Source organism: Neovison vison, chromosome 1, assembly GCF_020171115.1.
Source record: "Neovison vison isolate M4711 chromosome 1, ASM_NN_V1, whole genome shotgun sequence".
Taxonomy (NCBI): domain Eukaryota; kingdom Metazoa; phylum Chordata; class Mammalia; order Carnivora; family Mustelidae; genus Neogale; species Neogale vison.
Window position 1 is genome coordinate 285032006 of NC_058091.1, and position 13417 is coordinate 285045422.

A 13417-nucleotide genomic window follows, 5' to 3' on the forward strand; every position below is an offset into this window, starting at 1 on the left:
TTCCACCTTTGGCATGTCTACAATTGGATGAAGTGCTTTTCCTGAAATGGCAATCACTATTAAACCCATTAGCTGGAAACCAAAATGTTTCCCTAATTGTTTAAAGTCTCATTGCGAAAAGGAAGTTTCTATTGATTGCAATATGAGGGGAAACGATCCCAAGTTCATCATTTTTTTCCTTTTTATAAACACAGTCAGATGAGACTGATATACTCCGAGTCATCAGATGTAGTTTTCCAGAGAGTCTCATTCATCACCAGAAGTTTCTGCTCTGGGTTTCTTTGCATCCGATCATTCTTTATTTTTTATTTGCTGACCACTTTCTTCTTGAGCTTGTCTGGTCTGCTGTGCATCTTCGCCTTGTTTTCAGAAATTTTTTTATTAATTTGTAATTATTTTTAACAGCAGTTCTTTGAACCATCATTCTGTCTTTTAAAAAATTAGTTGGCTGGGCCCTAAGCCTGGAATATGGCACTTTTTTTCTTCAGCAGACATTTCAGCTGCTCTCAAGCACCCACTTTTAGCCATTGCCTGATGTTTGGAATCCTGATAATGCCTCTCCTTGGTCATGTCCCTCAGGTACGTATCCCCTTAGTTCTTAGAATAGTATCTAATGCTTAGTGATGACATTTAATATTTCTTGAATGAATGCAAAGATTCAGGTGTTATTTTAAAAAAATTTTTTTTATTTAATCAAAAACTCCCTTTGACCACATAAGTTGACCCCACCCCACCACCCCACCCTGCCAAAAAAAAAAAAAAAAAACCAACCAAACAAACAGAACAAAACAAAACAAAAAACAGTCAGAATGAGGCTTCTGCTGTGATTACACAGGATCCCATTTGATTTAGACTCAACCTCTTTGATAAAGCTTTGCTTCTCTCCTCACTGAACCAGGAGAGTTGGACAATTTCTGAGCAAAGAGGAAAAATGTTTTTCACTTAAAAGTGCTTGTAATTTGGGGCACCTGGGTGGCTCAGTTGGTTAAGCAACAGACCCTTGATCTCAGATCAGGTCTTGATCTCAGGGTCATGAGTTCGTGCTCCCTTCGGCAGCACATATACTAAAATCAGGGTCATGAGTTCAAGCCCTGTATCAAGCTCCACTCTGGGGGTGGAGCCTACTTAAAAGTAATAATAAAAATAAATAAAAACTTTCAAAAAAGGTGCTTTTAAGCTGATATAACATAAATGCCAATAAATGTGATATTACCAACTAATATGCTTTATAACTTTGGTATTTATAAATGGGAGCTATAGACCAATTTTACCAACATTTATTTCATAGACTCAGGCCACATTATTCACCTCAAAGGAAATTTCATTTTGCTTACAGGAAACTTAAAAGATCCTAGTCCAGAACATTTTCAAGGGGTAATGAAAATTATGGATTGGCTGAAGACTGGCTTTAATCAGATTATAGTAGTATACTTAGCAGGCAATATTTAGTATCTCCTTAGATCATTAGTTAACATAGCTTATCACATTGAGAGAAATCACTGTATTTGATGGTATAAAATTGAATTTCATTTGGCGATCATGATGAAGTACAGAACAGCAAGTAGGCACTCCCCTTCCATGGTGTTGACATTCAGGTATTATCAGTTTTCTTAGTACTTTAAATTATATGCTGGAGTGACTGCCAAAGTACTTGAAAGGAGGATAAAGAGAGATTTACTGATTCCAATTTGGCAGTAATTTTGCAGGAATGAGGATAGGCTGTTACAACATTCTAATAGTAAAACTCCAAACGGTTTTCAGTGTAGTCTTTATGTTTTAAAGAGTGTTTAGTTGTTGAACTAAGATACCATGGGGTCTTGCAATTGTCTTTGAGCTTTGTGCATTGAAACCCTTTAGCATAATGAGTCCAGAGGGATGAATCAGTTATCTTTTTAGTGATTTCCTAGAAACAGTCCCTAGAAACTAGAGGAAAAATTTACTGAGAGACTGATGAAAGATAGTTTGGTCCAATTGTATGGTTACAGTTTAAAGTAGGTACTTTGGGGTGCCTGGGTGTCTCAGTTGGTTAAGCAACTGCCTTCAGCTCAGGTCATAATCCTGGAGTTCCGGGATCGAGTCCCGCATTGGGCTCCCAGCTCAACGGGTCTGCTTCTTTGTCTGGCCTTCTCCCCTCTCACGCTCTCTTTCACGTTCTCTTTTTCAAATAAATAAATAAAATTTTTTTAAAAAGTAAAAATTTTACTTTGATTGACACTTGCATTCTGTTTCTTTGGTGTTAGCAATGAGAATTGCTATACAGACCTTTTAGATTTGTTGACATTGGGGGCCAAACAGAACAAAATGGAGAGCCACGCCCTTTGCTTTATTAGATTCAGCTTATCTGGGGCTATAGAAATTAACTTTTTGTTAAATTTGCTTAATTACATCCTATCTTTGTTTGTTCTGCCTACCCATTATGTGGCAATTTCCTTGCGGGCAAAGACTGTCTAGCTCAATCCACGTAACCCGTAGTAGAAGCCAGTAGGCTCACCAGGTTCTGACCTGATGTTCTACAGGACAGGCTGTTTTTTTCAATTCTCCTTTTTAAAATCAAAAGGAAGAAGGGAAAACCTAGATGGCAAGGTGGATTTTAAAACATTGTCAATATTTTCTTTTTCTTTTCTTTTTTTTGGACAGAGATAACAAGAGAGGGAACACAGCAGGGAGAGTAGCAGAGGGAGAACAGCCTTTCTGTGGAGGAGGGAACCCCATGCGGGGCTCCATTCCAGGACCCTGGGATCATGATTTGAGCCGAAGGCTCAATTGCTGAGCCACCCAGACACCCCAAAACCACCATCAATATTTTCTTCTCAATACTCCTAGGACAGAGACAGGATTTCCGCTCTGGGGCTGAATGTTTCTGGGTCTTGGCAGGGATTCCTTTGTGAGCACTCTGAGTCATGGAAGTGTGAATCAAGTCAAACTAAGTAGCATTCGGAGTACTTATTATGTGCTGGCACTGTTCTAAATGGTAGTAACTTGTGTAAGCCTTCCAGCAATCCTATGATAGAGGTACTCATACTGACTTCATTCTATGAATGAGGAAACTGAGGCTCAAGTCACACTGTCTAACTGGTAGACCTGGGATTTGAAACCAGGAAGTCAGGTTGCAGAGCATGTATTAATAGACTATCTCAGCTACTTCCTCATTTGTCTTGGAATGGCTCCCAACAGTGCTAGAGGACTCCAACAGCACCTGTTTCAGACAAAGACTTTGACTGTTACATTTTATAAGTTAAAAGTCATCCTATGGAAGAGGCTATATCTCTTCAGAAACAGTATGTATGGGGACGCCTGGGTGGCTCAGTTGGTTGGACGACTGCCTTCGGCTCAGGGTGTGATCCTGGAGTCCCGGGATCGAGTCCCACATCAGGCTCCCAGCTCCATGGGGAGTCTGCTTCGCTCTCTGACCTTCTCCTCGCTCATGCTCTCTCTCACTGTCTCTCTCTCTCAAATAAATAAATAAAATCTTTAAAAAAAAATAGTATTTAAAAAAAAAAAAAAGAAACAGTATGTATGTATGTATGTATGTATGTTCTGTATCTATATCTATCTAACTAGCTAGCTATGTAACCTGTTTACTGTTTACTGTGGTAGGCAGAATAGTGGCCACCCAAAGATGTCTGTGTCCTAATCTTAGAGCCTATGCATATGTTGTTACATGGCACAGGGAATCAAGGTTGCAGATGGAATCAAGCTTTTTTTAAAAAAGATTTTATTTATTTATTTGAGAGAGAGAGCGAGAGATAGCACATGATCAGGGGGGAAAAGGAGAAGCAAGATCCCCACTGAGCAGGGAGCCTGATGCAGGGCTCGATCCCAAGACCCCCGGATCCGTGACCTGAGCTGCAGGCAGACGCTTAAGTGACAGAACCATCCAGGTGCTCCTGGAATCAATTTTCCTAGGGAGCTGACCTTAAAATTAGGAGATAATCCTGAATTATTTGGCTGGACCCAAAGTAATCATAAAGGTTCTTTAGAAGTGGTATTGGGAGTCAAAAGGGTGAGCATTAGAGTCATGAAATATGAAAAAGTTTTGACTGACACCATTGTAAGCTTTACAGATATAAGGGGTCACAAGCCTATAATTGTGGGCACCTTCTAGAAGTGGAAAGGACAAAGAAATGGATTCTTCCCCTAGAACCTCAAGAAAGGATTGCAACTCTGCTACCTTTTTATTTTAGCCTCATAAGACCCCTGCCAGACTTCTGACCTCTAGAACCGTAAGATAATAAATTTGTGTTGTTTTGAAACATCGTGGTAACTTTTTACATTGGCAATAGGAAAGTAATACACTCAGTTAATTACAGTAAGTGAGGAGTTGGTAATTTGTCTGGTGGGTTGGAGATAGGACTTGTTACTGATAGGAGAGAAAAGAAAAATCTAAGAATCGCTGTGTCAATAAAGGTGACCTCAGAATTTTTTTTATTCAAAAGTTAATTCTAAACTTAGATTATGTCTGTGTTATGCAATGTTTATGATTTTTTGAATGCTCCATACTTGGATATAGTTAGAGATTGAAAAAGTGTAGAACATACAATGATAAGCATGTACTTGCTTTTTAGTATTTGCTTCTTCAGGCTTCAAGGGCAGAAACAGGATTTTACTTCGTTTTTTCTTATCACTTAGGATGTTACCTTTTCACTAAGCTATCTACTTTCTCTCTTCAGCAGCATCACTAACACTATTCCTTTCAGACGTATTTCATGTCTATATGAGCATATTCTTATGTATAGTCTTTTCCTCTTACAGAACAGTAACATACTAGACATACTGCACCTTTGCAATGATTTCTGTCCCGAATTCAGAAAAAAATCCCATGGTCATGAAAAATAAGCCAAACAGAATGTTCATGGAATAGTCAGGAAGAGAACTCTTCATGATTTCCCATACTTCATAGGGGTATTCTGTAAGTGGAAATATATCCAGGGGAACGCAATAGTGAGCGTATATGGTTCATGCAAAACAGGTACTCAAAATGTTACTTAATGAATTAATGAATAAATTTTAGATGACTGGATGGTAAAGCTAATATCCCGTTTCCCAGCCTATATACCCAGGATATAAGTTCTGACTGAAACTTGACCCTTCAGTCTAAGAGTTTAGAGCTGAATGGCAAAGGTAGAAGGTGAGGACAAAACCAACGTGTCATTTCAAAGTTTGAGCTGGAGACTTGAAGACACCGTTAGCAGAAAGAGTTCTTTTCTTAGGGAAATCCAGGACTGGGGTAGTTGGTTTTATAATTACAGAGCTTTGCCCATAATGAGAAAAGTGTATGTTTGAGAGCTATGGCTCTCAGTAACTAAACTGCTCTGCGTGACAGTGTTGAAAGGTGTTTATGTTCTAGTCAAAGCTGTATCTCTGAATACTATGCCCTTTAGATAATTTCTAAATTTACCAACACAGAAATAGTTTCTTACTCTTGTGCACATATTTTGTGTGTATTCATCTTCTCCAAATGAAGTTAGTAGCTGAGCTTTGGAAAGGTTGGAGATAGGAAGATGGCACCATGCCCGGTGTCTTGGGTCTGCTTAGATGAATGATGGATTCTGTAGGGCTCTGGATATAGACATATTGCTTCAAGGTCCAGGTGACAATGTATAGCATAAGACTGGTGGAAGGGCTTTCTATCTCACCTTTGACACAGAGCTCAGCACCTTTCTGGCATCAAAGGACTGGAGACAGAATCTTTGATGTGGGCATTTGGTTTCTCACAATGGGTATCATCGGCTCCTTCAAAAAGCCTTCATGGGGACTCCTTCAAGAAGCTTTATAAGCAAATAAATAAAAAATAAATGAAAGATTTGTAAGCATCGTTACACACACACACATCATCATCATACATATATGTAGGTTCTTTATATTTTACATAAACCGAAGTATACTAGACATAACATTTTGCTTACTTGTACATTGTTTCGTGTCTTAAAAGAAGGGATTGTCAGTGAAATAAAAGGGGTTTGAGAGTAGATAATGATAAAAAATGTCAGTCATACGTACTGAGCAATTACTGTGTGCCAGGTACTATATGCTTCCTGGGTATTTGCTCATTAATCTCTACAGTTGTTCAGAGTTACATAGATACCTCACAGAGGAAGGAGCTTCTTGGCTGTAGATGTTTTTAAGCAGATGTTGGTGACCATCTGCTCTAAATGGAATAGAAAATGTTCCTACTTTGGGAGTGAGTCAGAACAGGTGATTACCAGATCCTTTCCAAGTGTAAGTGCTCTTAGGATTGCATCAGCTAATGATGGAGTATAGAGGTGGATATCTAGAGTGGTCAGTAATGTTTGACAAGGACTGATGAAGACTTGAATTTCTCTCTTGCTTTGAAATAGTGATTGGTTCAAGTTAGAGGTGATGAGGGCTGTTACTGATACTGCTCTCATTGATCTGAATCAAGCTCAGAGTGGCCTTGCTCTGTCTTTAAGATTGAGTCTGCAACCATGAGTAAATCAAATTATAGAGCAAACTGGAGGTCTATAGGGGAGAAACTCTGTCTTATTTTTTCAAAGAACTCTGAGACTTCTTCATGAAACAAACATGCACCCAACCTCTTATTCTTTACTTCAGCTTCATCTCTGAGCTACAATGATGGCTTCAAATAACAAGTTCAGGTCATCCAAATATGTTGTAGGACAGTTGGTATGCCAGCACTAAATTGATGCTTGCTGAAAAACAATTCCTTTAAGGATTTATTTATTTATTTTAGAGAGAGAGGGAGAGATGGAATGAATAAGGGAGAGAAACAGAGGCAGAGGGAGAGGGAGAGATACTCTCAAGCAGACTCCTTCCTGAGCTTGGAGCCCAATGTAGGGCTCGATCTCATGACCCTGAGAGATCATGACTCAAGCAGAACTCAAGAGCTGGTCTCTTAACCAACTTAGTCACCCAGACACCCCTAAAAACAATTTTATCAGCGTAGGCTATTAATTTCTTCATTAAGTTATCAGTGATTTATTTGTCAGGAACCATTCTTTTTATTTTCAAAATTTTACTTAAATTCTATTTAGTTAGCTTATAGTGCAATATTGGTTTCAGGAGTAGAATTTAGTGACTCATCGCTTATTAAGTGCCCTCCTTAATACCCAGCACCCATTTAGGGCATCTCCTGCCCATCTCCCTCAATCAATTGTCAGTTTGCTTTCTATCCTTAAGAGTATCTTATGGTTTGTTTCCCTCTCTCCTTTTCTTTTCTCCCCCATTCCCATATGTTCATCTGTTTTGTTTTTTAAATTCTATGCATGAGTGAAATCATATGGTAATTGTCTTTCTCTGACTGACTTGTTTCACTTAGCCTAACATAGTCTAGCTCCATCTACCTCATTGCAAATGGCAAGATTTCATTCTTCTTGATGGCAAAGTAATATTCCATTGTATATAGATACCACATCTTCTTTATCCATTCATCAGTCGACATTCTAAATGCTTGAAAAATAATGATTACCCTTTGGAGAGATAAGCACATGAAGAAACAACGTAACCAAATGCTGTATCAGTGCTGCAGTAGAGATAAGAGGCAAATGTGGTGACTAAGGAGGGATGACTTTTAGTGATAGAGGCATCACAGTAGCAGTCATGGCTCAACTGGGTGTTGAAGGATGAATAGGATTTCACCAAGCAAAGAAGAGAAAGAAGATGTTCACAGCTTTATCAGCGTTGGGGGGGGCAGTTCACAGCATTAGCAATGTGGGGGTGGGGATGGTGCAGTGTGTTTGTGCTAGAGCAGTGTAATTGTGTGTAAAGTAGTGTAATGGAGCCCCAGACATCTGGAATAGCAAGCAGTTTCTGCAGCTGTAAACCAAATGTCAGTCTTCATATGCAGGCAATGAAGAGGAGGCTATTTATTGTTTTGTCAGCCACATCCGCACACACAAGATAGTGATCTCCATCTGTGGTGTTATCTTTAAATAGAAATGGAGCTTCCTGCTGAGGGCTCAGTGGCATGCTTTTGCTGAGCCCGATTTACCATGCCCTATAATATCTCACTCACGGAGTCTCACCCTAGTTCCGTCGGTGTCTGTGAGTGGTCGGAACATTTCATTCCCACCCAAGTTGGTGGGTACCTTCAGCGGAAGGATCACTCCTTCATATTCTCTGTAGCTTGCGTGGATTTGACTTAAATGTGGAGTGAATGACTGAATGAATTCCAGTCACAGGCCATCCTAGATAACTTATGAGTACTCTGACCTTGGCTTAGGCCACTGACCACACTCATCCTCTTTGTCCAGGTTGCCATTGACAGCCCCTAACTCTGCCTCTGTGACCTGTTAGAAAAAACATTCGTCTGGAGAGTAATGTTCTACGTTCTCTTGTTTCAAGCTGCGGGAACAGCAGTCATTTGATGAAAAAGCCAGTGGTTAAAGCACTGAAGACTTTGTTTGGGAGGGCTGGGCTCACCTCTTTTGCAGACATTTGTAGGGTCTTCCTATCCCTGCTTTTTCCTGAAGAGCACCCCTCACCTCGTACTTCTCTAGCAGAATCTGTAAGCTTTGCATCTCATCTAATTTTACCCATCTCTTTGTCCATCCCCTTAGGTCCTAAGTTGCACTAATGGCTAAAGTCATCTCTGCCAAGGTGTTAGAGTCTGGAAGTTCAACCCAAAACAGAGAGAGTGCATTCTGGACCTTTTGACCTTTCTCTCATCAAGCACCCGTTCTAGACCTGGATTCAGAATTGTTATCAGAGTTAGCTCAGAGTAACTCAAACTCTGTTTAGACGCTTCAAGTGAGAACTAGCCAGAGGATGAGCAAGTCTCTGAAAGCAGATGAAGTTGAGGATAGTAAAATGATTCCTTCTGCCATCACTGGCTGAGAGTTTATTTTAAAAAAAAAAAAAAAAGTACATCAGGAGACTAATTGTGAATGAAATAAAGGACATCAAAAGAATCTTCCTAATTAACTTAAATACTGATTGTTACCATTAGAAAATGAGTCAGCCTAAAAACACATGTAATTGCAGTCTTCCTGTGTTGTGGGAAGCCTAGAGATTGAAGAACTACATTATTAGCAGGAAAGGACAGGCCATGGTGACATCCATCATAAGGAAGAGCTGGTTTTAGCCATCACTGACTGTGCATGTGACATTTGCTTGACTGATGCAAAGTACTGGATGCCCGGGAGGCTGGTAGTCTTCACCGCACGGCCAGTACATGAGTGGCAAGCACATATTACTACTCCTGTTTGGCAAATGGGAAACCGAGGAACTGGAAATTGTAACTAGAATGAAATGAATCACTGAAGTTCAGGGCAAAATTGTGAGAAAGACCTTGGGACCTTATTTCTCTTGCTGTGCTCTTTTCCCTCCCTTCTTGATGCTTCTTGCTGGTTGCATAGATCTCCTATTAAAACTTTCCTTGGGGAAATGGTGTGTTATACCTCTGTGTAAATATTAATCATCCTCCTAGAGGACACTTGACTGTAGACTCTCACCTCTAATAATGATATGAAAAATTTTTGAAGGGCTCTCCTAAACCCTAAATTCCTAAAGAGATCAGAGGTACCCATAATTAACATAAATCTGGCGAAGGAGGAAAGAAGAAGGGAACAGAATCTTTCCGGGTGTCCCTGACGTCCCATTGCAGTCCTGCCTTGTGTAAGGTGAAGATCTAGGAACAGGTGGAGTAGCAGAGAACAATGGAGTTTCTTCTGATGATGCAAGTGTGAAAAGCTAATTTGCTAAGTTAACCAAAAGAGATCCTTTCATGGAGTATATATTATGAGAAACTACGTGAGAAATATGGGATGCCCAGATTGGGGATCATTGACTAGTAGAACTAATGTCAGCTCAGTCAAAATACAATAAACAAAACCAATATGTAGGGCACCTGGGTGGCTCAGTGGGTTAAGCCGCTGCCTTCGGCTCAGGTCATGATCTCAGGGTCCTGGGATCGAGTCCCGCATCGGGCTCTCTGCTCAGCAGGGAGCCTGCTTCCCTCTCTCTCTCTCTGCCTGCCTCTCAGTCTACTTGTGATTTCTCTCTGTCAAATAAATAAATAAAATCTTTTAAAAAAAAAACCAATATGTATGTCATTATTTATTCAAATATTTCTAATTATATGGCTTTAGATAGGTGTTCTTAATCTTGTTAGTGCTGTGAAATTTGGGGCAGTCTTGTGAAGTCTTTGGGTCAGTCCCTTGACAAAATAATATTTTTGGTTTTATTTTTTAAAGATTTATTTATTTGACAGGGAAATGGTGAGCATGAACAGGAGGGGCATAGGGAGAGGAGGAGAAAATCTCAAGCAGACTCCTCACAGCATGGGGCTCCATCTCATGCTCTGAGATCATGACCTGAGCCAACACCAAGAGTTGGATGCCCCCAGAATAGGATTTTTAATGCATCAAATCAAACGCTTAAAATTTCACAGAAAACAGATAGTATGGAAAGGTATTCATCAAAATTTTTAAAAAGTTGTGATATAGGCTCTATTAATGAATTAAAAACAAGATCTAGTCCACAGACTTGATGATTTCATAACTTCATAGTGGTGATGAACACAAATAATATTTTAAGTTCTCTGTAACAACTATCCTGTGATATTAAAATATCTGAGGCTTCTTTGGAGGTAAAGTTAAAATTACCTGAATACCTGAGGCTACTAGTGACTACTGGTCCATGTTTATAGTGGAATGAAGTGCTATGTTTAATTCACGGTTGGTGAAAGGTTTGAAGTGGGCTTCCTGGCTTAACAGTCTGTCTACCTCCTTGAATTGTGTGGTGTTGGAAGGAGAACACAGCCTTTGAATTACCACTCTGAGTTCGAGTCTCCATGAAGACTTTACTTCCAGGGTGACTCAGCTATTTTAGTTAAACTTCTGGAATTTAATTTTTTTTTAATTTGCTTTTTTAAAAATGGGAAACTATTGAATTCTGCATGAAGTTATTGAGCAGGCTAAATGATATCATGTATATTCAACATCTAGCACAATGTCTGTCACAAAGAGGGAACTCAGCAAATAGTAACTCAGGTAATTTTTTCCCTGATGGTAGAAGGGAGAGTGAATTAGGTAAGATGACTTGTAAAAGTTACGTCTTGCTTTAAGATCCTGGTTCTGGGGGCGCCTGGGTGGCTCAGTGGGTTAAGCCGCTGCCTTTGGCTCAGGTCATGATCTCAGGGTCCTGGGATCGAGTCCCGCATCGGGCTGTCTGCTCAGCAGGGAGCCTGCTTCCTCCTCTCTCCGCCTGCCTCTCTGCCTACTTGTGATCTCTCTCTGTCAAATAAATAAATAAAATCTTTAAAAAAAAAAAAAAAGATCCTGGTTCTGAACAATTTGCTTCCTGAGACAATGCACATACAGTCTTTTAGTTTTAAAAGAATTTGAGAAGGAAGATACTTTGGAAAATGCATTCCATTTTATGCAGCTCTAAACCAAGCCGTAAGTCTAGCTGTCTAAAATTTCAAGTCTGTAAAATTTAAGTAAGTTTTCAGGAGCTAATTGTTAAAAGGTAATGAAAATTCCGGTGAAATAAGATATCATTTTAGGATTTGGAATGCTGGCTTTACTGTTTTATGGTAATATTAAGATTTTAGTTGAGTTCTCATCTTCTCCCATGCAGAACTGAGAGGGGGTGACATGCCAAGGAGCCATTTAGAAGCCCATGCAGAAGAGGACAAAACCCCAATCTGCTCAGGATCCTGAGCCACTCCCTCAAGACAAAGGTCAGAAACAAAGCAGGTACTGGACACAATGGCCAATTTCAGGGGCTTTGCATACATATCTAAAATGAGTTGACTGAGAAGAAACTTCATGTGATGTTTTACCCAGTGAGAACTTCCTGAATTTTCACTTCTTTTTTTTTTTTTTTTTTTTTAATTTATTTGACAGATAGAGATCACGAGTAGGCAGAGAGGCAGGCAGAGAGAGGAGGAAGCAGGCTCCCCGCTGAGCAGAGAGCCCGACGTGGGGACCCTGGGATCAAGACCCGAGCTGAAGGCAGAGGCTTTAACCCACTGAGCCACCCGGGCACCCCCTGAATTTTCACTTCTTAAGCTGTTAAGAAGTTACTGGATTTTTGGAATTTTTATTGTTAAGTATTCCAGATATCTAGTCACTAATCACCAGATACCATAGAATCCAGTAAAACTTATCTGGATTTTACAACTCGAAATGTTAACTTAAAAAAAAAAAAAAAGGACATATTGTGTGGTATATAAGGCATAAGCATTCAATTCAGTGAAAATTGTTTAAATTTCTATTTTCAGATTTGGGAGGCTACAATCAAGGTTATTTGAGAAGTGGGACCTGGTGTTTTACCGTTACCTATGAGTGTCCACACAGAAATTTATAGATGTGGGAAAGGCTGGGTAATGAGAACGCTCCATAAAGAGGCACCGTACTTCACCGGGGAGAAATTGTCCAAGTTGCTTCACAAACGTTAAGAAATATGCCTACTTAATTGTGTGTTGAAATTTCCATGGTCTTTACTTTATTCGTTTCATGTGCAGCGATTAAAAAGATATATTGTACATTTTAGTATCTCTTATGTTTTCCAATAAATACAAACCTGGAGTGCACTTTTTTTCTTTTTCATTCTTCTCAGAGGTGTGGCAAACATCGAATAAGATCATTATTTTGAAAGACTTACATCTTGTCCATTTGAGCTGCCATAACAATATACCACAGACTGAGTCGCTTGTGGATTACAATAATTTATTTCTCACAATTCTGGAGGCCAGAAGTCTGAAATTACGGCTAGCTTGGTCAGGTGAGGGCTCTCTTTCAGGTTACAGATTTCTTGTATCCTCATGTGGAACCTTTTTTATAAAGCACTAATCACCTTCCAAAGGCCCCACCCCCTAATACCATCACTTTTAGGGGTACGAATTTGATGTATGGATTTTGGGAGGACACACTCTGTGAGACTGTGATTTGTAAGAAATATGTGTTTGGCCATTTAGATGACCATAATATGCGGTAGCCCCCCTTGTCTGCAGTTTTGCTTTCCACAGTTTGTTACCTGAGGTCATCCGGGGTCCAGAAGCAGATGATCCTCCTGACGCATTACCAGAAGTTCATTGGGAGACTAATGTTAGGTCACAGTGCCTACGTCATTCCCTTCACTTCACCTCATTGTGTAGGGATTTTATCATCTCACGTTATCCCAAGGAGGGTGAGTACAGCACAATACGAAATTTTGAGAGAGAGAAGCCACATTCATGTAATTTTTGTTACAATATATTGTTATAATTGTTCTATTTTGTTACTGTCAATGCTAAGCTATTGTATAAATTAAACTTTATCATAGGTATGTATGTATAGGGAAAAATATAGGGTGTACAAGGTTCTTTGCTATCTGCAGTTTCAGGCATCTGTAGGAGTCTTAGAATGTATCCCCTCGAATAAAGGAGGACTAGTATATTTTTCATATATATTTGGTCAACAGTTTCTGGCTCACAATTCTGCAAACTCTTGGT

At 39.6% G+C, this 13417-nt stretch overlaps 1 long non-coding RNA gene across 3 annotated transcripts in view; it reads left to right on the forward strand.

Moving 5' to 3' along the window:
- Window positions 1–12517, forward strand: part of LOC122894848 — a 111584-nt gene extending 99067 nt beyond the window's left edge. For all 3 annotated transcript variants that reach the window (XR_006381870.1, XR_006381864.1, XR_006381861.1), the window contains 2 exons: window positions 11560–11678; window positions 12206–12517. This is a non-coding gene — a long non-coding RNA (uncharacterized LOC122894848). The remainder of the gene's footprint in view (window positions 1–11559; window positions 11679–12205) is intronic.
- The last annotated feature ends 900 nt before the right edge of the window (window positions 12518–13417 follow it).